The sequence below is a fragment of the Harpegnathos saltator genome, unplaced genomic scaffold (genome assembly GCF_003227715.2).
Source record: "Harpegnathos saltator strain DR-91 unplaced genomic scaffold, Hsal_v8.6 scaffold188, whole genome shotgun sequence".
NCBI classification, from domain to species: Eukaryota; Metazoa; Arthropoda; class Insecta; order Hymenoptera; family Formicidae; genus Harpegnathos; species Harpegnathos saltator.
In genome coordinates, this window is record NW_020229970.1 from 255118 (window position 1) to 283088 (window position 27971).

The window sequence follows — 27971 nt, forward strand, 5'->3', positions numbered from 1 at the left end:
ACGGGCCCTCATCGCCACGGGTTTTTATGGGTGTTCTTCCCTTGTTTGGTTGCCTCCCAAAGGCGAGGCTAACGAGCCCAAACACCGGCGCTACAGGGCCCTTCGTGCCGCTCGAGAGCAGTCCCTTAATGCTTCAAGCAACAGCTGCCCATCTTGAAGCATGTGTTGGTCGCTCTTAGTAGCCACTCTCCTCGGTTCACCCTCGAACTTGGAATCCTGAGATTCCAAGTCGAGTCCATCCCCTTGGATCATTGTGGCCATCAAGCTTCTGCACCACGACAAGGTGGCGACCATCCGCAGAAGAAAGGTGTGTGGAGGTCCCAATGGGACCCCCCAAACCCCCCCCCCTCGGTGAGGAACCGAGGGGGACCCTACAGCACCCACCCTCCGAGGGGTGGGTCTTCCCCCCCAGGGCTCCCTCCTCCTCCGTATCAAAAACCGGAGTCGGGGGTCTCACCCTGGGGGGAGGCTATCCCTCCCAGCGCGGTCAGAGGTGTTCCCGCAAGGGGTCGGCCCACCTCTGACCGCTCCTACTTGGCCCTGGCTCCTACATGGGTCCCGGTGCGGGGGCCTCTAGCACTGCGAGGTCACTACCGCACCGGCAGATCCCATGGGCCCGGGGTGAGGGAGTGGGTGGGGAGAGCTACTCGTGCTCATTACCCCCACTCCTCCTACCCCGCCTCCGCTAGGAGGGAGACTGAGGCCTCAACCTCCATCTCAGCTTCCGCCTCGGAGACCCCCTCCGGCCTAACCGCCGGAGGAGGATCCGGCGCAGTTGGAACGGCCGACGCTCCTCTCACCCCTGGCCCTTCCTGATCCGTGGGCGGCGGAGGCTGGATCTCTCCAGCCTTCGTCGCCCCCATCCCTTCCCCATCAGTCCGGCTCGGGCCGGCGACCGATTGTTACGCCTTTTTGGCGGCATTGCCAGGAGGCTGCGGCTGATCCTCAGCCGCGACCTCCCCGCATGCCGCCTCCTTCTTCTTTTTTCTTCTCCTGTTCCGAGGAGGAGGTACCCTCCCTCTTGGGGCAGTCCGGGGGACCGCCCTGCACGCCCGGCCACCCATACGGTGGCCGGCCTCCCTCCCCTCTTTGTCGCACAGGGGGCACCGCACCACCGCGGTGCACCCCTGTGCCACGTGACCGGCCCCTCCGCACCTGAAGCAGCGGCCTGCCAGACCATTATCGGTCTGGCAGGTCGCTGCCATATGTCCATAGTGCAAACATTTATAGCACTGGAGGGGCCGGTCCTCCAGTACTCGCACCTGCGCCCTTCCCCACCCGATGATCAGCCCCCCGGCTGCCACCAGTTTTTGGGCCGGTGCCAACGGGCACCGGACCCAAACCCCCCTAGTCCCCCGGACGACCTCCTGATCTCCCCGATCTGGAGATCGACCGAGGGACAGCCTGTGGTCTTCAATATCGCGGCCCGAACCATCAGCTTTGTCACGGAGTCCTCCAGTCCGACAAGGCGGAGCTCCGTCCTCCTCGTCGGCCTGGAGACCACCGCGTCCCCGCACAAGACATCCTGGAGAACCCTAGCCAGGCGGTCGGCTTTACTCCGACCGTCCTGGCCAGGGACCTCCAGAATTACCCCCCCCCGTTTCTGGCCCTTTTTATCTTAAAACTGCCAGGCTCCAGGCCGACCTCCTGTAGGTCGACCTGAAGCCTGGCTTTGACCATCACCTCCGTGATGGAGGGACCCCCCGGCAACGCGGTCACTGCTACGACCGGGTTGCGCAGGGGGTTCCTTACCTGTGGCTTTTTACCTGTCCCTTCTTCGGGGCCCCCTTCCCCCCAGCCTTCCCTCCCTTGGGAGGAGGTGCCGCCTTCTTTGCGGCACCGCCGCCCTTTGAAGGAGGAGGGTCAGGCCGCTCACCCTTCCCCCCTTTGCCCTTCCCCTTGCAGGTGGACACGGTTGTCCACCCACCGCGCCCCTCCCCGTCGGCCGCCGGTTGCCGCGGAGGGGGGCGAGAGAGGGTGGCCCCGCTGCCCGCAGCTGCCGCTGCTGGAGAAGGCAAAAGCTTCTTCAGCAGCCGTTCAATGCGGGCGATTTCGGACTTGAGGCCCCGGACTTGCACTTCCAGGGCCCCAAGTCGTCCATCCGGGCCATCCTCCCTCGCCTTCCTCTTGTAATCTTGTAATCATCGAGAGCCTCCTCTATGCAGAGGAGGCTCTCTCTGAAGTCCTCATTCAGGTCCTCCAAATGCTTTCCGTAGCCTTTGGCGGCCCTTAAAGAGAGATCCACCCGAACGGACCGGACGTAATCAATACCGTCCTGGGCCCGCTCGGCCAGATCCCTCTCCCACGCCTCCCTCGCAGCAGGCTTCCGCACGGGCGAAAGGCCCCACTGGTAGCGCCCGGATCGCACGCCCCTAGCTCCTCCCTCCCGCGCGTTATGGAGAGGAGCCCCTCCTGCCGAGGGCTCTTCGTCCTCGACAGGAGGGAACTCCTCCCCCGGGAAGAGCTCCCCCCATCTCTGCGTGGCGGACAGAGCGTCCCCTCTCCCACGCGTGCAGGGAGCTGCACTCTCCCCCCCGATGGAAACTAACGCCCTCGAGGGGAGGAAAGTGCATCTCCCTGCCACAATTGCGAGGCGGATTCCTCCGCTTCGCGCTTCCTGCTTTTGGCGCTCCTGGGGCCGGCGAAGGCCGAGGGTGGGTCTATGCGACCCACACTCGGCCTCAACCGGTCCTGGAGAGCCTCCCTTCAGGTGGTAGCATCTTCAGACGGCGCACCCGCCTGGCGCGCGCCGTCAAGCCCGTAGCTGGATGACGACGGGGGGGTGCCGGGACGATACGCCCCTTCCCGTCGTGCCCCGGCTCCGAGTACCGGGGCGCTTGTCTCCCTATGCGTCATGTTCTCCATAAATGCAGGAGTTTTACGTGCCCCTGCAACACGGGTGTGATTTCGGGGTTTTCCTTCCCCTAGACCGATTGCCTGCCAAGGCTAACGAACCCGCTCTGCCCGCGCTGTAGGGTCCTTTGGGCCCCACGAATGAGACCCTCCAGACCCTGGATAAAACCTGGAGGCAGCTGCCCATCCAGGAGTATTATGGACGCTCTTAATCTGGCCCCTCTGTACAGACCTCTCCGGCATGGTAGAACCTGCCAGGGGTCGAAACCTCCGCCGGCACAGCTCTGTACTTCGTCGGGACACATAAGCTCCCCCACCACGACAAGGTGGCGTCCACGGGGGAGCGTTCAGGGCTCCTGAGAGAGAACGATCGAAGCGGTATTGTGTACTGGATAATTTTGATAAACTGGAATTAGACGACAAATTCAAGGGAGAAGTGACAAACGCGTTTAAATATTGTGAGACCTTGATGCAAAATAACAATTTATTAACGGATACACCTCCAGACGAAATTTCTTCTTCTTCTATCTCGCTTTTAAAACAACCATGTGCCTGTAAGGAAAATGCTTTTATACGATGTGCATGGTGCTCTGTGAATTTATGTTTTTCCTGTTTCTATGATAAGTATCACCCTGGAAATTGTTTATTTCATACAGAAGAATCTGTGATGTAAGTATTATTTAATATTACTATAACTATATTTACATACCCCACACAGCACTGCAATATTGCAGCAATATTGTAGCAATATTATAATATCGTAGCAATATTACAAAATCACAAGGTTATTATATAATATTCCAGCAATATTATCACAATATTACAGAGTGATATATCAGATTACAACATCATTGGAATATTACTGCAATGTTACAATGTGACTATCGTATGGCAACATAGTGACAATATTACAACAATATTGCGAGATGATAAATCTCATTGCAATATCACAGGAATATTGCTGCTATATTCCAGCATGATAGACCGCTACGTAATATTTCTGAATATCGCAGTAATACTTCAATGTGATATATCAATCTACAATATGGCAGAAATATTATAACAATGTTGCGGAGTGATATATCAGATTATAATATCACTGGAATATTACTGCAATGTTACAATGTGACTATCGTATGGCAACATAGTGACAATATTACGCAACAATATTGCGCAATGATAAATCTCATTGCAATATCACAGAAATATTGCCGCTATATTCCAGCATGATAGACCGCTACGTGATATTTCTGAATATCGCAGTAATACTTCAATGTGATATATCAATCTACAATATCGCAGAAATATTATTACAATATTGCAGAATGATATATCAGATTACAATATCAGTGAAATATTACTGCAATGTTACAACGTAACTATTATATGGCAACATAGTAACAATATTACAACAATATTGTGCGATGATAAATCTCATTGCAATGTCATAGGAATATTGCCGCTATATTCCAGCATGATAGACCACTACGTAATATTTCTGAGTATCGCAGTAATACTTCAATGTGATATATCAACCTACAATATCGCAGAAATATTATAACAATGTTGTGGAGTGATATATTAGATTGAATAAATCAGCATTATAAAGTGAAAAAACGTTAGAAAAATCGATATAAGATGAAATTCGTGATTTCGGCTGCAATGTTGAGTCCGCCAACATTGCCATATTAAAAAAAAATTTAGAAAAGAAACTACCCACATATTTTTAAGGTACAAATGTTAATAACGCGATCTTTGTAGTTTCCGGTATAAAATAACAATTTTTTTTAAGAAATCAATGATTTTCATAAAAGAGAGACTGAAGAAAATACGCCATTTTGTTTAGATCTAAATAGTCAAATTGTGAAAAACTTACCCGAAAACTCTTAAAAAAATTATTCCCGAAAAGAATTATTAGCGATTTCTTTAATATCTGTTAGCTCAAAGTTTATAGTCACACTATTGACGGTTGCTGTACTCAGTTTCAGAATCCTTTACTGAATAAGACATAAAATTTTTTCGATTTGCGAAAAGTTCTTATTGAGAACTTCTATAAACATTATTCTTTATGCTATCATTATATTTATATTTCTATTATTAAAAATTGTCTTATATATATACGTTAATATTACATCTGTATTTTTATTATAAAAATGATAATGATAAGATACTGATTTTAATAAGAACTTTTTAGCGATTATGGTTTATAGCATCTTACAAATCTTATATTTATTTATGATTCTGAAACTATGATTACCGAAAATATTTGCGTTTTGACTTAACAGATGAGCGATATATCAGACAATATCACTGGAATATTATTGCAATGTTACAATGTGACTATCGTTCGCAACATAGTGGCAATATTACATTATTGCGCGATGATAAATCTCTTTGCAATATCATAGGAATATTGTCGCTATATTCCAGCATGACAGACTGCCACGTAATATTTCTGATTATCGCCGTAATACTGCAGTGTGAAACAATTTATATACAGGATGTCCTATTTAAATGTCACATCACAAATATCTCAGAAACACTGCGTTAAATAAAAAAATATTTCAGACAAAAGTTGTTTGGCTTGAAGGAGGACAAGAAAGCGATAGCATTTGGTTTATAAATGGTGCCATTTTTTAGATATTCACTGACAATCAATTTTCATAAATGGAAATCCGAATTTTTTATTATATTTTCTTTTACTATCAATTAATTTGAACAATTTTTGTCTGAAACATTTTTTTATTTGGTTAATATTTTTTGAGATATTTAAGGAAAACTTGGTAACTTTTTCAACATTTAACTTACGATATCTCGCTAACTATTCGTCGAAAGAAAAAATAGTATTAGTCTTTTTTACTTTACTTACTATCAAGAATATATTATTATAATAGTGCCCTAACTTTTGTTAACTTATCGACCTTTGGAAATTTCAAAATTATTTAATTAGGCGTCCGTCACCGATTTCAATGGGCATTTGATATGTTGTAAAGGATAAAAAAATATTAGACACGTATTTTTATATCTCGAGGTTTAGGGGTTGAAATCACCCCTTGAAAAGAACGGATTTTTTCGTTTTTATTGGATATCTTCTAAAATATGAGAGATATGAAGACCGTAAATGTAAGAATTTTACAGTATTTGATGCTCTTTGCATCTGTCAATTTAAATTTTTTAAAATATCAAGTTTACACTCCCTGCTCCCCCCTTCACTCATTATTTTCGCAAATTTCAAAAATGTTATAAGAACAAAAATTAAAGAGCATTGAATTTCGAATCCATCCATATATAATAATAATATGATTTCTCGATTCAATTTTTAGAAAAACAGCACGATAACATCATGGTAGGCACTGCACTGTGCGAGTAGGTAGGTACTGTTACGTGGCGTTCTTTCTCTTCAGTTGCACTATGCTTAATACTTATCTGTGCATAATTTATCCTACTGCAAGATGAAAACGAATTAATTGTAATATGTCATGTGTTATACAAAAAAAAACAGTGAGTACAGATAAATGTGCATATGTGTCAACAGTAGCAAATGCGTGTGCAGCGTCGCTATTTGCACAGAAATTTCCAATGTATATTTGTATATTTCTTGAAATAAATATATTTATTGTAATGGCAAGTCGACACACGGTCAAGACGAATTAAAATAAAGTCGTAATGCATGAAATGAGGAAACACAGATTCTATTACCTCTGCAAGAAGGAGCAAGCATGCGATATGAAAATATTAACCCAGCATTAACAACTGCTAAACAATATATAACGAAGAGCTTAATACTAATTACGGAATAATAATGTAGACGAACAGGATAGAGAGGAATAATATAATAAATTGTGGAAGAATAATACTGGCAATAATATATATTTAACAATATATGTGATAAAGAAACAGTGCACAATTTGCATATGAACACTCGCGCGAATAATGAATTTGTATTATTTTTATGGTACATATTCGTTGCAAAGGTGATGATTATGGAAAAAATGTGTCATACACAATGATTTTTTACACCAAGAACAAGTAATTATAGCAGTTTGGCCACAAATATCGCATTTTATGTTTAAATCACTTTGGAAGCAAAATTCAACCGGTGTTTGAAACTCTGTTGGTCTAGTCTGTACATATCCACTTTTAAACCAGGCATATTTAAGTAAATTTTGAAATTTGGGCGACGAGAATTGATGATGCGTTAATGATTGCAATTTCAATATATTATTTCTAGCATGAAGATCAATTGCATGATTTAATAACATAACAGTATCAGAAAAATGCCTAATAAAATTTTTCCGTAATCGGAAACCGTATATATTTAACGGTTGTATTTTTCCTATTGCACCGGCTGGAATTGTTAGGAAAACAATATCAGTTGCAAAATCTGTTCTCATCTCCTCAATTATGTTGGGACAATGTCCACTCCAACAATCTAATAATAATACGGATTGTGAGCCAACATTCGGAAAAATACTTCTTTCAACCAAGTTCTTATATGACTCGATGTTAATTTTTCCTGATTTAGAAGCTGTAACAAAAATATTAGGTGCTTTGAACATAGTTCCTTTTACTCTAGGACCGAATATTCCTGTTACTTTCTTTAAATTAATAAAAAGAGGCGATAATAGTCTACCATCTGCAGAAATAGTCGGCTGTATAGTATAACTGTGTGTGGTTGCTGATGTAGATTGTATTACAGCTTCTATATTTTTTAGACCTTTTTGGGATAAAGTACGACCGAGAGTGAAATTCAAGTTGGAATCCACTCTGATCCGAATTATAAACATTGTCTACGCCGTATCGTTCAATATAATATTTTACATTTTCAATAAATGTATTACACTTATCTTCTAAATCTGTTTTCGATAACAATGATTTTTTTATTACAAATTTTGTTATTTTTCGAGAGACAATATCATATGAAGTTTTGTATTTTTTTACCCACGTTTTAGAAGCTTTGAATCCTACTACATTTTCCTCTTCTTATGCTCGAAAAGCCCATCGAGCAATGTCAATGTCATGAATAATTATTCTGTTTTCAAGCGCTTCATTAAAACGGTTTATTGTATATTCAGAAATTCGTTTTAATTTTTCATCTCTGCTGCCACCCGCACTGATTTGGTCCTCCCATCGTCGTAATTGTCGCATCGATGTTACTTTTTTGTATCTTCTTTATCTCCTTCAAGCGATCTTGGTTCTGTTTTACCGCTCTTCCAGTATTCTACAGCTCGCCTTTTATAATCATTTGATATTCCTGCTTCAACGGAGCTACAAATAACTTTTTCCGGGAGATATTCTTTTCTTTCATTTTCCTCTAATAAATCAATATTTTCCGCTTCTGGAACTTCATATGTATCGTAAAAATCTAAAGTTTCTTCCTCTTCTATTTTAAATTCCTCTTCATTTTCTATTTCTTTTAACAAATATTCAATCTTCTCCTTCACTTCTACTTCTTTTGGAGTTATCGGACTTTGTGGAAAGTTAAGAGCAATGAAAGTTGTATAGAGTAACATTATAACATTCAAGGGATTAAATTGCATCATTCTGAAAAATATTAAAATGAAATATTTTTCTCGAACCATGATATATAAAATAATATATAAAATAAAACACACTTTATAATTAATGCAGTGATTTTCTTATGTTAATCCTGATGCCGCTTCTTCTCTCTATCAAATATATGTAGTGAATCCAGGATAAATTAATGTTGTGAAGACGGAAAGACAGCTCTATATTTACGTATGTAGATATTCTGAAATTGAAATAACTACACATTTTTTCTTCAAATTAGTAAAAATTTTCTTTGATTATTAATCATTATTATTTATAATTTACAATTTAACTCTTGCTTAATTTCGCTCCATTTTTCCGTATATTATCACATTACTGATAACTCGACCAACTATTGCAATTCCAATAATATAAAATAGAGAGTGACAAGATATGTAAATATAAATATAAAATAATAATATCAGTTAGTAATAATAATAAATAATAATAATAAATATAAAATAATAATATCAGTTAGTAATAATAATAAATAATAATAATAAATATAAAATAATAATATCAGTTAGTAATAAATACTTATGTATTTAACAAAGAATGTATTAAAAGAAGTTTTAAACACACACATAGAGAGAAAGCAATATGTACTTATAAACTTACGCTCACAAATGATACGTCGTGAAACGGTGGATACTTACTGCGACACTAGCTTGTACTACTGCTTATATATGAAATGTATCTCTACATATTACGTTTACTCATGATTTGCGTCGCACAAAGTGGCTGCTTTCCAGCACTTTAAATAGCACATAACTGTAACGTCTACGACACTTGATATTCATTTATTACTAGAACTCTGACAAAATCGAAAGTAAACAGGATGGAAAGAAGATATGACAATAATACGACGGCACAACACTTTCACGATTGTAGATGTGTATGTGTATATGTGGTGCGTGTGCGTGAAAATAATTACGTTATCAATATCATATTAGATATAATTATGCAATCACGTATGATTTCATGAATGCGGCGTTTTTCACGTGTCATAGGTTCGATGGAAACGCCGCGTTAATAAACATGATTGATTTTGCAATTCATGTATCACTTCCGTCGTAGTACTTACGTCAACCACCACAACAATAGACACACAAACTTATCATACATAAAATCTAACTTTCATAGAGCGTATATGTATATCTTTTTATAAAGACAAAGCATAGAAATATTGTTGTATATAAATCTATGATTGTTATTAATAACGTTATTATATATTGAAATGTTTTATGATTACATATTTTCCGTATCGGTATTAATCGCCTATTATTCGAAAGAAATTCGAAGAGGACGTGTTGCGTATATTATCGAGTGAGGTAGGCACTGTGCATAGCGTATTACAGGTATACACGGACATTTCCATATATTTTTCAAAAAGTCCGTATCTCGGAAAGTAACATTATTATATTGTTACGTCTCAGCTCCTATTTTTCCTCTCTTTTTCTTATTTCTTTTTTTATCCTTATCGAGCGGTACATCTTATAATCTAAACTTCCGGTTCTCCCCTCCCTCGTTCGATATGGACTAGGATTATATTATGTTGACATTCGTAACGGCGACCTGTAATTGTGACTAGCATTTTATTTTAAGTTAATGCGTTAGCTTTAATGCCTTTTATTATTCCTTTGTATATAGAAAACCTTATGTTAAATTTCCGACACCGGCGTGTGTTAATTTGATATATCGATTTTGGATGACACATTTTATGTGCCAGACTTAACATATGAATTGTGTTACTCTTTTCTGTTTTCTTTCTTTTCGACACTTCTGTTCTATGTTAATTTGACACGTCGTTTTCTACAGCGCGCGTATGCTTTATCATTGCTTACGTAGTCTCAAGAATAACAGCCTGGTTGCGCGAGGGCTTGGCTATTATTTCTTACTATTATTCCAAATTATTTTTATCATAGCGGACAGACTATGCAGCTTCTCCATCTCTTGCTTCTTAACAATAAAAATAAGCACTAAGTGTGGGAAAGTTGTGTTATAACCGTTAACAACTTTTCTAATCGTTATCTTTATAATTCTGCAGTATAAACATTGTGATTCTACGAATCTCATAACTGTTTTGCGTCAGCAGCACGGCCCAGCTTCGCTCTCAGGAATCTCGGATGGAAGACAAGACATATCGCGTCGTAATTCTCCACCTTGTTTCTTTCATCCGACATCTCGCTAAACTTTACGTATTATCCGGTTATTAGATCAAAGCGTTAGAAATGTAGTGTAAAGAAGTAAAAACCTATCACTATAAAATTGTACTACGTCTGATACCCTATCTGGGGAGGGGAGAGTGTCGTGAGCGTGGAGCGTCAGATAGCTCAGTGGTCTAGAGCAGTCGCCCGGCAAGCGAAAGACCCGGGTTCGATTCCCGGTCTAGCGACTACCGCGCTCTCGATATTTTTCGAGGAGAGAAAAATATCGAGAGCGCGGTAGTCGCTAGACCGGGAATCGAACCCGGGTCTTTCGCTTGCCGGGCGACTGCTCTAGACCACTGAGCTATCTGACGCTCCACGCTCACGACACTCTCCCCTCCCCAGATAACGTTGAGAGATGTCGTTCGGAAGCGACATCTCTAGTGCTATCCCGAGCGCACGGCGACTACAGAGAGAGGCATTGTTACTTGTACCTGGTGGTACAAGCTGACAGTCTCTCAAAGTCAAAGGTTGCTATCCTTTTAAGACCTGCTGTCCATGTATGCCGGCCTCCACCGTTGCCCCTCCTTATCCGGTGCAAATAATAGAAATAAGCCCCGGGGTCGACGCCATATTTTGGCTGTCCCCGGGCGCTTGGACACGTTTTGCAACGCGCCGAAGGGGGATCCACCATGAAAGAAGGAGGGCGTACTAGGTGGCGACGGGACGTATAGATATACCCCTCCCCGTTTGCCACTCTCCGTTATAACGGCCGAACTCCGCGGTTCGGTCGCTGCTACGCGTTTCGCGCGGATAAGGCTCGTCGGAGTCCGGATTCGAGGAGGAATAAAGCAGCGGGACACTTGATAACGGCAATTAAAATAACTTAGTTTTATTGTATGCTTATTGAGATACAAGAGTTCGGTCCCGAAGGCGGTGTCGCGGGTTTCGTCTATAAGGCGCGTCGGTACGGTACGGTGCGGTGCGGTGAGCGGTACAAGCGCGCGTATAGACGGATAGGCCGTGCGGAAGGCGGGGCCTATTACGCGACGCGTGTAGACGGTAACGACGGTAACGATGCGGTGATCGGTCACGCTGCGCGACGCTGGGCGTCTCGAACAATTATCGCCCAATACTTGCTTCGAAATCGCTCGCGTATAAATGGTCGCCGGACCGGAGATTTCGATTCTCGGTCGAACGCACGCACGCGAGTCGCGGGATACGCGAAATGATTTCGTCCGTCGGGGCCGAGGACTCTCGACAGAGGAGGCGTACGCACCTTCCCTTTTCCCTACGTTCGTGGAGGAAAGCGACCAAGTGCTGCGGACACTCAGCGGAGACAGCGGACACACCGTCCCGGGTTCTTGGTCGCTAGACGGATCGCCTAAAGGCTGAGTACGCTCAGCGGAGTTCGCCGACGGACGAACCCCTGGCTCAAGGCGGCGGGTAACGGTGAGAGACTGTCGAATACGCTCGACTGAGCACGCGTACACACGAGCCCAGGAAGACGGGAGACGGCCAAGTATCGAGAACGCTCGATCGAGACTGCGGACGCACAATCCCGTGTTCTTAGTCGCCGGTCGGGTAGTCGGAAAGCGGAAGGCAGAGCGAAACGGTCCGGATCTTCTTTCCTTCAGCATAGAGCGTCTGGATCGAACGGCGGTACGGATCGGTCTGGTGACTAGAAGCTCGATCGCCGCCGTTTTATAGTTGTTCGCGCTAGGATTGATACGGCGGCGATCGAGCGGCGCGCCTATCGGCGCGAGGCACGGTGACGGCGCGTGATCGCGGCCGCGCGCGCTAGCGGCAGCGAGTGATCGCCGCGGCGCGCGATAGCGGCGGCGCGTGATAGCGGCGGCGCGATCGTTTCGGTATTTTTAGGGTGGCGCTCAGCGCCGTTCTTCGGCCCGAGGTGGTCGGTCGGGCTGGTAGTAACGAGGTGCATCTGCGCCTCGTTACACCGTTAAAATTATTAAACTTGTGCCGAATTCGCCAGGAACGCTTCCTTGGCCTATCATTGTATCGCGTCGTACCTAAATTCGCGATTGCCGCATTATTGTTCACCCGCGGTTGACTATAAAATTGTAAACGTTTTCATTCTAAGATAACCGAACTGTTTAGGCGACACTTTGGCGGGGTTCTTATCGTTGTTGCATCCGGAGATCGAGTAACTCGCATCTTGCTCCGACACAAAGAAGAAGGACTCCTCGGCCCGTCGACGAACCGCCCGCTACTTCACTCTCGTTGAGGTCGTCACACGCTTCGGACGCGTGCTCACAAGTCTCTCCTTAACTATTGTACTTAGGGAATCTTCAAGTTCCATCATCTGGTGACGGTCTTTCATATTCTCGTACATCTCCTTTTTTTCTTTCTGGTTCTTTCTCATTACAATCGTTGCAATCAAGTGTATTCGTGACTTCAACCAATTTCTCGATCTTCTTAATTAATTCGTACAAGAAAAGATAGACGCGACTTTCGGAAGCCGAGAGTGCGATATCGCGAGCGTTCGACGTTCCGTCATCTCAGCTGGGAGGAACGCGGGCACGTACGAGGGCTCCTTCTCCCGTTCCGTCGGACGCCTAAACAGTGACGTTCCAGCCATCCGATCACAGTAAGCCTTTCGATATCCAAGTTAATAAACAATATTTGTCTTCCTCTATGTCGTTCGATGTGTTTCGCACACCGTGTATTGTTCTCCGTACAGGGGCGTTTTCCTCATAGTCATATCCACGTTATCAAATAAATTCTATTGAATCCAATAAAATTCCACGGGACGTAACAATATACAGGGTGTCCCATTTTAAGTGTCCATCCCAAATATCTCTCTTATTTTTTATTTTAGAGAAAAATGGTTCGGACATGTCTTATATGGTTTCGAGGGGGCCATAAGATGGTACCATTTATTTGACCTTGAAGAGTCATTTGAAGGTCAGGTGAAGGTTACCTCAATTTTTTTTAGATGGCATCCCCTATTTTTATTACATATTCTCGTAGCTGACCTCGAGAGCTTCCCAAAACACTATAATCAAATGTTTTTTGGTGAAGTACTTTTCGAGTTATAAAGCTCCAAATTTACAAAATTTTGATAAAAATACAAAATATTTCGTAGAACATTCACTTTCCGATAATCTTATCTTACATGATTCAACCAGTTAAGGCAAGATCCGAGCATGATCCAGTCAGTCAAGGCAAGATCCGAGCATGATCCAGCCAGTCAAGGCAAGATACGAGTATGATCCAGCCAGTCAAGACGAGATCCTTTATTACCGGATAATCAATGAACAATTGTGAAAGTGCAATTGTCAATTCTTTTAATGAAACAAATATCAAGAGGCTTGTTTCAAATTTCTTACTTGGGCAACTGTCGGTATTTTGGCGAAGTCTCAGACAGACGCATATATTATCCATTAACTTTTTTTGATAAGACAGGAATTTTTGGTTTTTTGGCGCTTTTTTTCTTTATAATTATAGCTGCTTATCTATCAAATGAAATTGTGGATATGATTCGCATTTTGGGTGAGGCCAGGAATAATTAATCGGCAGCAGAAAGGCTTTATGTTGAAAGATTTCCAGACAGATGCCATCCTGATAGGAAAGTAATAAAAAGACTCTGCGACAGAGCTGAACAGGGTATTCTTAGAAGAAACCGGCGAAAATCGGGCCCTGATGAAGTCACATCATTGACTGTTATAGGTGCTGTTGCTTTGAATCCTCAAATCTCTACGAGACAAATTAAGAGGCAATACGGTATATTTAAATCAACAGCCAATCGTGTGCTCAAGCTCAACAAGTTTCACCCATATCACATTCATCTAACTCAGCAATTGGAAGAGAGGGACTACCAACACCGTGTATGTTTTTGTAACTAGGCTCGAGATCAAATCCAACAAAATCCCCGGTTCATTGCTGATACGCTTTTTGTGATGAAGCCACGTTTTGTAATAGAGGAGGCGTTAATATTCCCCTCCCCCTGGCTACCATGTCATCTGCTACGCAGATGACACCCTAGTGGTAGCCGGGGGGGAGGACTGGTGGGAGGCCCTCCTCTACGCGGAGGTGGCCTTGGCGTCGGTGGTGGGCACCATTCGTAACCTGGGTCTGAAGGTGTCTAAGGTGGCGCCCTAAAAAACGGAGGCCGTTTTTTTTCACGACGGCAGCCGTGGGGCGCCACCGGAGACCCAGGTCGTGGTGGATGGAGTCCGCGTCCGCGTCGGGCCCAGCATAAAGTATCTGGGACTGACGCTGGACGGCCGATGGGACTTCAGTGCCCATTTCAGGAACCTGGCCCCCCGGGTCAGAAAGGCAGCTCTGGCCCTAGCCAGACTAATGCAGACCCAGGAGTTCCGGGTTGGCATGCGCGCCTCCTATATGTTGGAGTGGTTCTCTCGATCGCCCTCTATGGGGCGCCAATATAGGCTCCCCAATTATTGGCCACCGCTCAAAGCAAATGCCTAATGCGTCAGGCGCTCAGGGCGGTAGCTGTGAAGGCGTTTCGGAGGTTCCGCTCCGTTTCATATATGGCGGCGACGAACCTGGTCGGCTCCCCCCCCCGTGGAGCTCCTTGCTGAGGAACGAAGTATCCTCTATTGGAGAGCCAAGGAGCTCCGCGAAAGGGGGGAATTAACGGCCAGGGAATTGATGGCCCTGAGGTCTCGGGTGGCTGCCCGAACTCTGGAGCGGTGGGCGGACGCGATGTCCGCCCCGCGGAAGTTCGGGCGGCTGACGACGATGGCTATACGCCCCTGCCTTGCAGAATTTGCAGGCAGGAGGGGGCGCGGATTTACATTTCATCTGGTGCAGGTGATGACCGGACATGGATGTTTTGGTCATTACCTGCACCAGATAAAGAAGGAGCCGACCACCGGGTGCCACCACTGCCCGGAGCCGGACGATACCGTGCACCACACTCTGGCCGAGTGTGTAGCTTGGAGCAGGGAATGCGGTGTCCTAGCTCGGGCAGTGGGGTGCGGGGAGATTGATTTATCGCTCCCGCATATGGCAAGAGCCATGAGCGGGAGCGAGGAGATATGGGGAAAGGCTGCCTCCTTCTGTCGCAGTGTTCTGTCGCGGGAGGAGGCCGCTGAGTGGGAGCGTTGCTCCGGAGACCGCCGCAGGCAGCGGGGAGGGCGGCGCTCCCCGGGTTTGGGCAGCGGGCCCGAGGGGGCGCCGGTCGAGGAGGAGGACAGACCACCGGCTAGACGGAGGCCGCCTCCTCGGCCGCCTTGGGCTCGTTATCGGACGCGCGGGGGGAGGGGGGCGACAGGTGCGTGATGCCCGCCCGCCTCCCCGCTAGGCGTCGGATAGGGGAGGGTAGGAGAAGGGGGAGTGGAAGCCCGATTTGGGGTTGGGCTCCACTCCCACGCCTCCCTCTCCTTTGGAGGGGAGCAGTTGGGGGCGCGGAGGGAGGGTGGATGTCCCCCTCCAAGTAATCACTGGAAGGCCAACCCGATCGTGGAACCGACCGGAGGACCACGCCCTGGACTCTCTAAGTGGGACAGGGCGCCGTACTCGATGGCGTGGGGCTCCCGAAGAGCCCAGGGGCCGGGGTGTTGGGGAGGGAATGTGGGAGCAGTTCCCCTAACTCCCCACACAACGGTCCGAATGGTAGATATCCCGCAGGGGTTTTAGTCAGTAGGAGTCTAACATAACCCTCGACGTCCCCAAAGGGTCAGGGCGTATCTATGATGGATTTCCCCTGCGTTTCCAAAAAAAAAAGGAGGCGTTAATAGACATAACTATCATTATTATTCAGATGCTAATTCACATTGGCAGAGAAGCCAAGAGTTCCAACGGCAGTGGTCAATTAACGTTTGGGCAGGCATCCTGGGAGATGTTATTGTTGGTCCATATTTTTTTGAAGAAATACGACAATCAATGCGGCAGTCTATCTAAGATTTCTTCAAGGGGACCTGCCCAACTTCTTGAGACATGTCGACAATGATTTACTCAGACGAATGGGGTTCCAACAAGATGGAGCAACGGCTCATATATCTCGAGCTGTTACACAATATTTAAACAATAGATTCCCGAACAGGTGGATTAGTATGGGCAGCCGAATTCAAGAATGGCCCCCAAGATCACCCGACTTGACACCCCTAAATTTTTATTTCTGGGGCTACGTTAGAGATATAGTTTATTCGCAAAAGCCCACAACCGTTGAAAATATGAAAAACCGGATCAGACATGCTTGCAGAAATATTAATATAGGTGTTCTTGAAAAAGTTAGGGACGACTTTTAACATAGGCTAGAGCTATGCATTCAAGTAAATGGCTTAGTTTTTGAACACTTTAAGTAATTGTATACAAAAGAAGATCTTGCCTTGACTGGTTGGATCATGATCGGCTCTTACCTTGACTGGCTGGATCATGCTCGGATCTTGCCTTGACTGGCTGGATCATGCTCGGATCTTACCTTGACTGGCTGGATCATGCTCGGATCTTGCCTTGACTGGCTGGATCATGCTCGGATCTTGCCTTAACTGGTTGAATCATGTAAGATAAGATTATCGGAAAGTGAATGTTCTACGAAATATTTTGTATTTTTATCAAAATTTTGTAAATTTGGAGCTTTATAACTCGAAAAGTACTTCATCAAAAAACATTTGTAAACATTATAATGTTTTGAGAAGCTCTCGAGGTCAGCTATAAGGATATGTAATAAAAATAGGGGGTTCCGTCTAAAAAATTGAGGTAACCTTCACGTGACCTTCAAATGACTCTTCAAGGTCAAATCAATGGTACTATTTTATGGCACCCTCGAGACCATACAAAACGTGTCTGAACCATTTTTCTCTAAAATAAAAAATAAGAGAGATATTTGGGGTGGAACCTTAAAATGAGACACCCTGTATGGTTGTATTCGGAATTCAATGCTCTTTAATTTTTGTTCTTACAAAATTTTTGAAATTTGCGAAAATAATGAGTGGAAGGCGGAGCGGGGAGGGTAAATTTGATATTTTGAAAAATTTGATTTGACAGGTGCAAAGAGCATCAAATACTGTAAAACTCTTACATTTACTATGTTTTCATATCTTTCGTATTTTAGAAAATATTTGATAAAAACGAAAAAATTCGTTTTTTTCAAGGGGTGATTTCAACCCCTAAACCTCGAGATAAGCACATATAAAAAAATACGAGTCTAATATTTTTTGATCCTCTACAACATATCCAATGCCCATTCAAATCGGTGAGGGCCCCCGACCGTTCCCTTGTAAGTGCATGAAATTTCGAAATTTGAACGGTCGCCATTTTTAATGGGGGGGGGGGCTCGTAGCGACTTAAAATTTTAAGGGTGCGTTTGTTATGAAATGACCTTTTAAATGAGCTCCCACTCGACCCTTAGTCCAATTTAAAATTTTCAACCCCCCTTTTACCCCCGCCTACCAGGGGGTGGGGAATAATCGGTATCCATGTCATAGGGTGGCTTTTTTGAAACATCAAAATATGTATTTTACCGTTTTTTGATATTTTCATTTTTACAAAAATTATTTAAGGATTTCCACACTTTTGACAAACTCTGTATACACAAATTTATTAATTAAAAAATGTATGCAATAAATACTAATTATATATAATATGTACCCCTTTTTGAATTGTGTGTCCATTCTCCTTCATGAAACATAGGAAAGACTGTTTGTATTGTATAATATATAATGAATTTATCTTTCTATTCTTCTGTAACATATATGTTTTTATTCGTAAAAGTAAAAAGAACATAAATTAAAAAAAAAATAAGACACAACTAGACGTGAACACGCAATCTGGCGAGTACTAGCACTGCGCTCAGTCTGCTGCGCTACACCATCATTTGAAAAAAGCGCTACAAATGTTAGAATAACGAAGCATACTTAAAATCGCGAAAATCCAATTTGTAATTTCTTCCAAATGCTTGAGTGTTGCATCGTCTCCGGTTAACAGTAGATTTTGCTGGACCTATATTACATTTCTGCCAAAGCTCGTCAATATCAGTGACCCCAAGTTTGGCAGCAGCCCTTGTCAGATTAAAGCCCAGAAAGAATTAGCCTCGCTCGCATCGCTGAGTGAGAACGAGAACGAGAAAGAGGGAAATATATTCTCGTTCGCGTCGCTGAGCGAACACGAGAACGAGAAGGAGGGAATGATTGCCAAACGTGTGGTCCACACGGATAGACTGAGCCGGCTATGGGTGCGTGCGTGGTGGGGGAAATCAGAAAAGAGTCATGGACATTGGCATCGTAGTTCATGTGCACGGTTGTGCAGAGGGCGCCTCACACTGGGCACGGCTAGAGAGAAACCTGAGAGCGGCCACCGGGCGAAAGCATATGTCTGTCCTAATACGCCCCCCGAGAAAATAGACGTCAACTAACTCGATGTCTCGGTAACGATACGAGGTTTATGTCTGTGATTTGAGTCTGGTTAATGTCCGAGCTACTAAAACAGACTGTAGTGAAAATGATATATATATATGCAGGGTGTTTGATAGCTGATCATGCAGACGAAAGTTGGAGATAGATTGGGTGTAGCCTAGAAGAAAAGTCATGTACCGTAATGTCAAATTGGCAATAGTTACCGAGTTATTAATTAAAACATGTGAGCCAACGAGCGCGTAGAGAACGGAGGGCGGCCGCAGTAAGCACGAAGAAATTTGATGCAGGCGGAGTCAATGAATGGCGGTAGGCAAACGCGCGCGGCGAGGGGCTACGTAAGCGACAAGAGGCGATCGCGCGCAACGAGGAGCGAGCGAGCGCGAATGACGAGGAGCGAGCGAGCGCGCGCGGCGAGCTATAAGAAAAAAATATATCATCGCGCCGTCCTGTCTTTTCAGAGGCGATAGGAAAGTGATGCGCTATCATTTCCACACCACCTTGCGGTAGATAGATTGGTGCGTTTTTTTATAGTGGTTTCCCCGGTAGGCCTAATCCACTCTTACAATTTAATGTAAGAATTGTCTGAAGTGCCATCCTCTCTCTCGTATGCAGAGTTCGGCCCTTCGTACAATATTGCGCGTCCCACGATGTGCCATGTCCAGCGTAATGGTATTGAAGGCCGCAATAATAGCTTTACGTACCTCGTTTTCTGTACTATGACGCTGGTGCTCGATTAGACTTTTTATATAACCCCATATAAAAAAGTCTAATACATTTAAATCTGGCGACCGTGCCGGCCAGATGATTGGACTACCAGATGATTGGATGTAACAAAAGTAGCAAAAAGTAGCAAAAACTTTTCTTAAAATATATATCATAAGCAGCATATATAACTTAGAATGCTCTTTCTTGAAAGTGGAATTACGGGGAATGGTAAATCGGAAATGAGTAGTTATGATTAATATACTTGTAGTAATGCAATAAAAGAGAATGTAATATATTATAATTTATTTTTATTTCTTCCAATTTTATATATTTTTCATTCTTAATCTTCGCTCATCATATTCGTCGTTTGGACCTTTAAGATCCAAAAAATAATATATAATTGTTTAAAATATGAACGATAAAGTAAAGAAAATAAAAAAAAGCGTTAATGTATTTTATAATTTCATCCTATTAAGACTGATACAAGAACAATCCAATCAACATAACATTTCTTTTATAACTATTTTCAAACATTCTAAATACAATAATAACTTTATTTTATATCAATGCGGATATTGACTTTTGGCCACATTTAGAAATATTCTGGTCCACTGCATGTGGTCGCGGAGCCGCTAGGCTGAAATTTGCTATTACTGATTATGATCGCCTTGTTGCGCGCTGACAAGGAAAGAGTCGGGGCTGTCCTTCATTGATTTTGATGGGCATTGGATATTTTATAGAGCATCAAAAAGCATTAGATACATATTCTTTTATGTGCTTATCTTGATGTTTGAAGGTCGAAACTCTTTGAAAAAGACGGACTTTTTCGTTTTTATTTAATATCTCTTAAAATATGAAGTATATGAAAAAGTCTTTCAAACAAAAGTTTTACAGTATTTTATACTCTTTCCATCAGTCTATTCATATGTTTCAAAATTCAATATTTTAGCCCCTCCCCCTCCCTCCTCTCTATTACCTTTGCAAATTTTTAAGTTTTTATAAAGACAAAAATTTAAGAGCATTTAATATCGAATCCATCGATATACAGACTGTCTTAAAAATACCGGGCCTCCCGAATAATTTTGCAGGATTAAGTTTTCATGAAAAACTTTAAATACAAAAGTTGTAGAAAATTGAGTAACAGACTTGATGGTGACCTTGAATTTGATCTTGGCCATGACCTTCAAGGTCATTTGGAGGTCAACTTGAAAAATTTAAATGGAAACCCCTATTTTCTATTATACTGTTTTTTTCTACCAATTAATTTCAACATCTGTTGTCTGAAAGATTTTTTTATTTGCCTAATATTTGTTGAGATATTTGAGGAAAACTTGATAACTTTTTCAATATTTAACTTCCGATATCTCGCTAACTATTTGTCGGAAGAAAAAGTGGTACTAGAGAAAAAGTGATACTTTCTTGCTTTATTTAGTCTCAAGAACATATTACAATAGCACTCTGACTTTTGTTAACTTACTGACTTTTGGAAATTTAAAAATCATCAAATATCATCCAATATCGTAAGTTAAATATTGAAAAAGTTATCAAGTTTTCCTTAAATATCTCAACAAATATTAGGCGAATAAAAAATGTTTTAGACAAACGTTGTTCAAATTAATAGGTAAAAAAACAGTGTAATAAAAAATAGGGTTTCCCATTTAAAAACGCAAATTACCACCAAATGACCTTGAAGGTCATGGCCAAGGTCAAATTCAAGGTCACCATCAAGTCCGTTACTCGATTTTCTGCAATTCTTGTATTTAAACTCATGAATTGCATTAAATTCATGTAAACTTTATCCTGCAAAGTTATTTGGGGGGTCCAATATTTTTAAGAGTCTGTATAATAATAGTATGGTTCCTCGATTAAATTTTTGACAAAACTACATGATTGATAACTTCGCGTTATAGGCATCGCATTGTGCGAGCAGGTAGTTACTCTATGTCCCTTCGACATCGAGGGGGGCGGACAGGTGTCTTCTCTCTCCTGTTAGAAGACCAGATTGGCTAAGGCCTGGTCTACAATACGTCGTAAGTTGTAAGCCGTAAGAATTGGCGAATCACAGTCGATTATTACCAAAATAATCGGCTATAATTGGTCAGTTCGTACGGCTTACAACACATATTGTAGACCAGGCCTGACCTTACCAGGCAACTTGCCCAGTCGGGGCGCCGCGCCCTTCCCTGCGTGGAAGGGCGCGACACTTTGGCGAGGGGCTCCATTAGAGCCCCAGGGTCGGGGTGTCGGGGAGGGAATGTCGGCGCAGTTCCTCCGACTCTCCCACTCCGACCTGCTTGATAAGCACCTCGAGGGGGTTTTAGCCGGTAAGTACCCGGCATAACCCCGCCGCCCCCTTCAAGGGAGCGGGGTATCCATGAGGATTTTTCCCCCGTTAACAAAAAAAGGTACTATAACGTTGTGTTGCGTTACTTCTCTTCATTTGCACTATGCTTCATAATTACTTGCGCATATTTTCTGCTACATACTACAAGATGAAAACGAATTAATTCTAATGACATGATATGTAAAATTATAAATTTACTATTTGTTATTTCTAAATGTTAATATTTATTTTCCTTATTTATGTTTATTTTATGTGTGAGACAAATATTCTCTTCTTTTCTTTTTCTTTGCTTATTCGCCTTTTTTTCCTTTTTTTCCTTTTCTTTTTTCTAAAAAATGCCATCGATCTATTGTTGTGTATACCTTTGAAGAAAAGCACACAATTGTAATAAAAATTTTGAATTTATTCTTATTTCTAATACCTACTCATATCGTACGAGGTGTGAGTATTGCATATCCAAAATGGACATTCGTAACGTTGAAAAACAATAATGATCACAGTGAGGTCAATGGTGGAGAAAACTATACGTTTACGTTTGGAAGATAGAGACGCGGATCGTAAAAACGATGTCGCGATAGAGGTAGGCAGTTAGTCGCTGTTGGACTCCCGAAATAGACGTGCCATCGTCACTCGTGCAGAAGGTTGGTGAGTGTTAATCAAATCATTGTTTTCTAATATTCAACGAGTGACTGGGGTAGAGCATTGTTCCTTTACACAATTAGTTGATTTCTCTTAATTCCGAATGCCGGTGTCGTCGTGCATTTTCCCTTCGACACCGGTCCAATTTTCTTGATCGTCAGATCGGGTTCGCCGTGCGTTTTCCCGGGAGCCCGTTATGACCTAAGTGATCTGAGCCAGCAGCTGAGAGGGACATCTCGTGCGCTTTCTCTTGATGTCCATTGTACCTCTTGGTGGTGGGTGGTGAGCTTTAGGCTGGGATATGTTGGTGATTTCTTCAAAGATCTCCGACTACCCGCCAGCGGTTCGAGTGTGCGCATACCCATTCGAACTGTCGTTTCTTATCAATTATCGCGTGAGGTAATTGTGCGAAAGCCTAACTCGAAAGTGTTCTAGCACTCGGTACGTCTCTGTATCCCGCCCGACTTCCGCCGACGGGCGTCTGAATTATATTAGGTTGGGAAAAAAGAAATCCATTACTTTTTTGTTTATTTCAAGGCTTTATTTAACATAGTTAGGATTGTTCGATTTTGGTCAAATAAGCACCGTTTTGTTCTACAAATTGTCGCCATTTTAAAGGTAATTTCATGATACCTCTTTCATAGAAGCCCTGGTCCTTACTTGCAAAAAATTCGACTAAGCAATTTTCACAGTTTTCTCTTGAGGTCAATTTCTTACCATCAAGGAAGTTTTGCAATGACAAAAACAGATGGTAATCGCTTGGTGTCAGGTGCGGACTATAAGGTGGATGCATCAAAACTTCCCAACCAAGCTCCCGGAATTTCTGATGAGTCACTATAGACGTATGTGGCCTGGCATTGTCCTGGTGAAAAACAATTCCTCTCCTATTGACCAATTCTGGCCGCTTCTGGTCGATCGCTAGCTTCAAACGGTCCAATTGTTGACAACAGAGGTCCGAATTTAGTGTTTGGCCATATGAAAGCAGCTCATGGTGGATGATTCCTTTATAGTCCCACCAAACACTCAAAACCTTCCTGGCCGTTAATCTTGGTTTGGCCACCGTTTGAGCCGTTTCGCTGCGCTTTGACCACGATCGTTTTCGCACAATATTGTCGTATGTAATCCATTTCTCATCCCCAGTCACCATCCGTTTCAGAAATGGCTCGATTTCATTCCGTTTGGTCAAGGCTTCGCAGATTGAAATTCGGTCCATCATGTTTTTTTGCGTCAATTCGTGTGGCACTCAAACATCGAGCTTTTTTTTGAATCCAGCTTTATGCATATGATTTAAAACTGTTTTGTGGTCGATCTTCAGCTCCTGTGTGATACTACGACTGCTAACATGCCGATCTACTTCGATCATTTCCATAATTTTATTGACATTCTCGACGACGGGCCTACCTGTGCGAGATGCATCTTTAACATCAAAATTACCGGAACGGAATCGACAAAACCAAAATTGCGCGTGATTGGCTGTGACAGTATCGGGACCATAAATACCATTCACAATTTCAGCTGCCTGGTTTGCATTTTCGCCTTTATCGAAGCAAAATTGTAAAATATGTCGAATTTTCTCTTTGTTGACGTACATCTTTTATGTGCTATAACTCACTATTTAATCGACAAATCACAAAACCGTTAAAGAATTTTTTTTAGTACGGAATGTCACTTTTTCAACGAGTATAAATATTAACCTATGCGATTAATACATCACGTGATATATATATACCACTAAAGCCATCTAGCGGAAAAATAATGGATTTCTTTTCCCCAACCTAATATTATCGTTACGATATCTATTGTTTTTTTGTGCTTACTACCTCAAGCTGCTCCTCTATTCATTCGGCTCCATGCATAAAGTAAATAAACAAAAGAAGAAAAGTTATATCTGTAGGGACTCGCTCCCATGTTGTTTATACATCCTGTACCTTACTTTTACATATGTAATGTTTATTTTATTTACTTTATTACTAAATAACTATTAAATATACGTTTTTATTGCTATATTAGTAAAGACTTTTATTAGAGTTCGCTATGTAAATAAACACGAATGGTATTTCATCGATAAGAGAAGCATCACGCTAGAGCGTAATGCTTTATTACGCATTAACTTTATGATCAGTTTTTCTAATAAAAAATTTCCAATATATACCATGCAAAAAATGTATCGGTAAATTTTTTCTTAGGTCGCTTCAGTGAGGTGGACGGCTCTGAAAGATCGCTCGCGGTTCTTCTCGACGCAATACCTGTAACGATCTAACTCGATTGCATCGTTACAAAATATTGTACGCGCGATGTCTTTAGATTCAAAACAATAGAGCACAATATTGCGCGAGTTTTTGTTCCTTTCGAAAAGTATGATGCGTTTTGTTTTCGAAAACTTTATAAAAGAAAAGCAAAAAAAAACAAAAGAAAAGTAGCGAAATAAAATTGTATTTTATGTGTGAATACAAAATAAATTTAACAACAACAACAACAATAATAATAAAGATGATATTGGATGTACAAATTAGTTCGGTTTTCAAAAGATGACTCCGGCTGTTATGAATGGTTCATAATGACTGCCGATTGTGGCGGTTTCAGAGAGGTTAGACATCTGCCAATAACATTCAGTTTATATCGCTTTGAGTTTCATGCAAAAACCTTGCTTTTTACAGTGTTGAAAATGTCGAATTTTGTGTTAATCAAGCAGCATTTGCAGGAGGTTTTAATTTTCTGCTTTAATTGGAAGAAAAGTGCAGCTGAAGCCCATCGAATGCTTGTTGAAGTTTATGGTGACGCTGCTCCAACTGATAAATCATGTAAGGAATGGTTTCGACGTTTCAAGGATGGAAATTTCAGCGTCGAAGACAAGCCTCGCTCTGGACAGCCAAAAAAATTCGAGGACAAAGAATTAGAGGCATTACTCGAAGAAGATCAGAGTCAAACGCAAGAGGAGCTTGCAGAATCATTGGGAGTGACTCAACAAGCCGTTTCCGTACGATTGAGAGACATGGGAATTATTCAAAATCAAGGAAATTGGATGCCTTATGAACTGAAACCGAGAGACGTTGAAAGGCGTTCTTCATGACAACGCTCGGCCTCATGTCGCAAAAGTCGTAAAAAAATATTTGGAAACGCTCAAATGGGATGTTTTACCGCACCCGCCATATTCTCCGGACATTGCTCCTTTTGATTACTGGTTGTTCCGAAGGATGTAACACGATTTGGCAGGTCACTTCTTTCGCAGATATCGAAAATTGGCTCCAAACTTGGATCGCCTCAAAAGACGAGTCATTTTTTCGAGATGGATTTCGAAAATTGCCTGAGAAATGGGAGAAAGTAGTAGCCAGCGATGGAAAATATTTTAATTGATCTGTTCATTCATTTTGTTTTGAAATAAATACATCTCTTAACACAAAAAAACGGACTGAACTAATTTATACTCCCAATATGTTGATCTTGACTGGGCTTTTCATAAGTCATCCGAAGGTCAAATTCATAGCGTCAGAAAATAGATCCTTTGAAGCCATACAACTGTTTGAAACATTTTTCTCAGAAACGTTTCGTTTTCGAGATATTTGACCGTTTCTAGACTTTTGGTATACGCTGTATATATACATATACAGTATATACATATATGTATATATACATATACATATACAGGGTGTATATTTGAAAACTTTCCAGCTAATTATCTCGAAAGTTATGAAAGATATTAACAACAACTGAAACATATGTTCCATGATTTCGAAAGGGGAAGAGAATGGCATTATCAGTTTTTTTATTTGGAGGGCATTTTCAAAATTAGTTGAGGGTCGATTTAATTTTTTTAAGTTGAAAGCCCAATTTTTTATTATATCTTCTTTTTTTACCAATTAATTTGAACAACTTTTGTCTGAAACATTTTTTATTTGCCTAATATTTTTTAAAAATATTTAAGGAGAACTTGGTAACTTTTTCAACATTTAACTTACGATATCTCGCTAACTATTCGTCGACAGAAAAAATAGTATTAGACTTTTTTACTTTATTTACTATCAAGAATATATTAATATAATAGTGTCCTAACTTTTGTTAATTTAATAATTTGAAATTTCCGAAAGTCGATAAGTTAACAAAAGTTAGGGCACTTTTATAGTCTTGATAGTAAATATATTCTTGAACATATTCTTGATAGTAAATAAAGTAAAAAAGTCTAATACTATTTTTTCTGTCGACGAATAGTTAGCGAGATATCGTAAGTTAAATGTTGAAAAAGTTACAAAGTTTTTCTTAAATATTTCTAAAAATATTAGGCAAATAAAAAAATGTTTCAGACAAAAGTTTTAAAAGTGTTAAAATTAATTGGTAGAAATTGGTAGAAAAAGAAGATATAATAAAAAATTGGGCTTTCTATTTAAAAAAATTAAGTTGATCTTCAACTGACCTTGAAAATGCCCTCTAAATAAAAAACTGATGTCATTCTCTTTCCTCTTCGAAATCATGGAACACGTGTTTTAGCTTTTCTAATATCTTTCAGTTTTCGAGATAATTAGCTGGAAAGTTTTCAAATGAACATCCTGTATATAATGTACTGATAATATATGCATTATATTTCTTGTCAATTATATCGTTCGTACAACAATCTAAAAATATGCTGTACAGCGTTCCATGTTATGTTATTCAAATATTATTCACAAATATTGGAATACCACGTGGTATTATACAATACTGTATACTTTTTACATTATTAGAGAACAATAAAAAACTTATTCGTTACTTTTATAAACAGTTTTAGTATAAGTTTTTAACAGTTACAACAGTAACATTGCTCATCTACGAAAATACTACTTCTCACTAGTTTTCTTGTTTATAATATTTATTTCATAGAGATATATTGTTTACGTTTAGAAAAATACTTTTTACACTTCATGTTAAACACAATCGTTTTCACGCTACATGCCTCGAAGCGAGTTACTATCTTCATTTACACACTCTAAAGCGATTACAGCTCCAAATCGAATGTACGTCTTCCGTTTACAATGGCTACATACCCTCCACTATATGGGGGTGGAGCATAATAGACAAATATCTCCCATTTATTCTCGCGAAAATGGAGAGACAAGATGGTAAGGTTATATTTTGTTTATTTTTAGTAATGTACATTTTTATTGAAGTTTGTATATATTTATATACACGTTTCTATTTTTTTACTATTCTATATTCTTTTTTAGCAATTCCAATGGCTATGCAAGAATACATGGTGAAATCATTTATAGTACCGGTACAGGTATGGCCTTATCAAGACGAAATACCTGTGCCGGTACATGTACCGGAGCTATGTGAAGTTAGCACCCGACTTTACCAAAAATATTTTTACATATATGCATTCGATTAAGCTCCGTTTGTACCCGTTTGTACCACTTT

General features: G+C 41.7%; 2 non-coding genes across 2 annotated transcripts; one reads left to right on the forward strand and one right to left on the reverse strand.

Annotated features, from left to right (window-relative positions):
* The first annotated feature begins 10725 nt into the window (after positions 1-10725).
* Positions 10726-10798, forward strand: TRNAA-GGC (transfer RNA alanine (anticodon GGC)). Its single transcript has one exon. It is a non-coding gene; the product is annotated as a tRNA-Ala (tRNA).
* Positions 10799-10851: 53 nt separating this feature from the next.
* TRNAA-GGC (transfer RNA alanine (anticodon GGC)) lies at positions 10852-10924 on the reverse strand. The gene has a single exon. It is a non-coding gene; the product is annotated as a tRNA-Ala (tRNA).
* Between the last annotated feature and the right edge of the window lie 17047 nt (positions 10925-27971).